This window comes from Patella vulgata, chromosome 7 (assembly GCF_932274485.2).
Source record: "Patella vulgata chromosome 7, xgPatVulg1.2, whole genome shotgun sequence".
Taxonomy (NCBI): Eukaryota; Metazoa; Mollusca; class Gastropoda; family Patellidae; genus Patella; species Patella vulgata.
In genome coordinates, this window is record NC_065885.2 from 59,654,130 (window position 1) to 59,657,725 (window position 3,596).

Below are 3,596 nucleotides of genomic sequence, written 5' to 3' on the forward strand. Positions count from 1 at the left end.
TGCATATATTGTTCCCGAAAAAACCCAATTTTTTTTATACGCCTAGGAATAGGTGCGATCGTATGTTATCGTGCGTTGGTCCGTCCGTCCACACTTGTACCCATTCTACATAGTTAAAGATGGGTTATGTAAGAGGGGGGGGTCACGGTGGCTAAGTGGGTAAGGCGCTGGCTCGCTAGCCTGGGGGTCGGGTGTTCGATCCCTGCATTGGCCGAGAAAGTTCATCCAGATTTTCCGGCGTGGTTTCCCCTTGTCAGTGATTCAGGACGGAGGGCCTGACAAGGACAGCTGTCTAGTCATTCGGATGAGACGAAAAAACCGAGGTCCCGTGTACACATTGGCGTGCACATAAAAGATCCCTAGACAGTTGGAATTCGATATAAGAGTAGGCCGTAGTGCCGCTGTCCGGGCAAAATTTCCCTCATAGCACACTGTATGGCGTATGCCCGTCTTAATTAGCCCAGTTCGGAGCAAAACAGTAGGACGTTAAACCCCATTTCATGTTATGTAAGAGCTAAATCTGCCTACTGTATGGCCTAATATGTTATAAAAATTATTAATTAGATAATAAATTCACATGACAAGCCCATAATCAACCCTCTAGAACATCGGATGGTCACGATTTTCAATGGATTGAAACACCAACGCCATTTAATAATTTAATTCAAAACTGGATAATCGAGACTTTGTTTATTATCTTAACAATTGTACTTGGCAATCGAGACTATATTGTGAATACTTCAAAGCCCGTTTAACTTGGCTCAGAAACGAGTAATTTGACCGAAAATTTCAGTATATTCATTTTTCATTATCTATTTTTAAACTATTCATCTAAATGATACATAATGCACTTTGTACTCAAATTGTCAAAAGTAATTTGCACTGCTTAAGGATGGCCCCTATTGATTTTAAGCCTTACCCCAAACGTTTTTCCTGACATAGGCGTAGGGGGCCAATCTCAATTGGGCGGGTGAGGGGGGGGGCTATTTGCCCGAATATTTTCATTGTGTCAAGTGAACCCCAACTCTCTCTTTCTCTCTCTCTCTCTCCCTCTCTCTGTCTCTCTCTCTACTTCACCACGCCCACCATCGCGGGGACAAATAAGAGAGATCAATTAGATAAAGCTTGCATAGCGGGCGCGGACGACAAAGCTGCTAGTGGGATTCTATTGCCTTGCCTGGCAACCTATGTTTGTTATTGTAATTCCTTGTGAAAAAAACCCAACTTAACCCATATTTTAGTTTGTTCTTAAAGACAAGTTAGACCCAGGACCGGAATAAAGCAAGGTTTTTAGGGGCTGCATCCCAGCGGTTTCCACCAGTGGAGGGGCCTCCTGTGATCAAATCAAAAGATATTTCATTTGAGTACGGTACTCAAAATTGTCAGTTAATTTTAAAAATCAATTCAACTTTTCTTTTGTTTTTTTTTTACCGTTTGAAAATATCACTAGGGCCGGATCAAGAACAATAGAGGCCCTTAGCACTTAACAAATTTTGGTATGGTCAATTTCAAATATAAACAATAATTAACTATAAAATAAATTTGAAGAGTCCTGGGGAAGAACAGAATTTTGGACGAGAATGCATGACGCGAACAGAACAACGAGTGGGTTTAATTACAACTTCAAAATGTTGTTTAGTACGAATCATAATTACCAGTACAACAACTGACTTCCACTTTTTAGCCAAATTAAGGTCAAATAAAGGGTACGATGGGCGTATTTGTCCGGGAGGCCATTTCAGAAGGGCCTTGCTTCGATGTGACTCCGATCGTTTTTACCTGAAATTGGTTGTTCCACAGAAAGCTTATAATACAAGTTGCTACCAGATGGCGCCATTAACTGGGGTTCATTGAAAAAGTGACTTAGATCGTTCTTCTCCTGGGCTCTTCATTTGTATTTTTTAAAATGAGGTTTTATACACTTCATGATTAATTGAGACAAAGCAGGCAACAGTAAGACAGGAGAAAATCAATAAAAAGCTAATTAAAATATATTATAAATTTGTCAACTAACAAAACAGATGGCTGTCTCCCCCCCCCCTCCTCCTCTCAATGATGCCCTAAGCACGTGCTTATATTGCTTAATGTTTAATTCAGCCCTGGACCTCACGGTACCTTTAGCTCAGGGTCCTGTTATTTGTATCACTTCTCGGGGCTGCTGTGGTTCAGTGAGTATAACAGCTCGCTAACCCGGAGTTCCAGTGTTCGGTCACGGTGTTGGGTTCCCTTTTTCAGCGGTGCAGGGTGGAGGGTCTGGCATGGCACAACGTATAGTCTTTCGGATGGGACCGAGGAACCGTATACACACAGAATTCTATATAAGAGTACTAGTAGGCCGTGGAACAACGTTGAACGCCATTTCATTTCATTTGAACCAGTCAACTTTCCTTGTCAGTCCCACAGGCCCGATTCCTGACTAAACGTACATGCAGAACCGGATTATACAGGCCGGGACATTTTAACAGGCCTCATCAATGACAACATGGTACCGGGCACAGCTGGGATATGTGTGAAATAGCTTTCCGCTTCCACTGAAGTGATATTGGGCCGGGACATTTTAACGGGCCTTATAAATGATAACTTGGTACTCGGCACAGCTGGGACATTTTAACAGACCTCCTCAATGACAGCCGAGACAATTTCACAGGCCTCATCACTGACGACTTGGAACTAGACCCAGTTGGGTCATTTTAACAGGCCTCATCAATGGCAACATGGAACTGGACCCAGTCGGGACATTTTAACAGGCCTTATCAATGACAGCTGGAACAATTTCACAGGCCCAATCAATGGCAACATGGAACTGGACACAGTCGGGATATTTTTTAAAACAGGCCTTATCAATGACAGCTGGGACAATTTCACAGGCCCAATCAATGGCAACATGGAACTGGACACAGTCGGGATATTTTTTAAAACAGGCCTCATCAATGACAGCTGGGACAATTTCACAGGCCTAATCAATGACAACATGGAACTGGACCCAGTCGGGTCATTATAGAAATCAATGACAGCTTGGACAATTAACAGCCTTCTAATTCCATTGTAATAAACAAATGAAATAAGTAAACAAAATAGACAAGTGTTTAAGTTGTGTTTTAGTTTAATAAACACGGTACATATATATATATATTAACAAATAATAATTAACACTAATTGATCCTAATTAACAAAATATTCAATCTAATTGCTAATACAGACATGCTAATCAATGATAACATCAGACAATAATAAAGCACCTTTAACTCTTCTTACACAGCACTTGAATTCAGTGCCCTGAAATTATGGCTGTTTGCTTTGTTGAATGTACCAGATTCCTGGGGTCCCTGTTTTGAATTCTACATCATAATGTATTTTTTTTAAACTTGAAGAACAAATGAACATTGTTCGACTGACTTGAAGAAATAAAGGATCTCATCTAAATTAGATTTGAACAGAGTTTATCTATTCTTTTACGAGCAAAATGGCATCCATTTGCAGTGTGAACTCGGGCCAGGTCAATTTGGGAAGATGTCAGCCTGGTTGGGAAGGTTATTTCCATATAAATATGGATAATTTATCAATGGGGAATTGTGGATAAATATGGATAATTTATC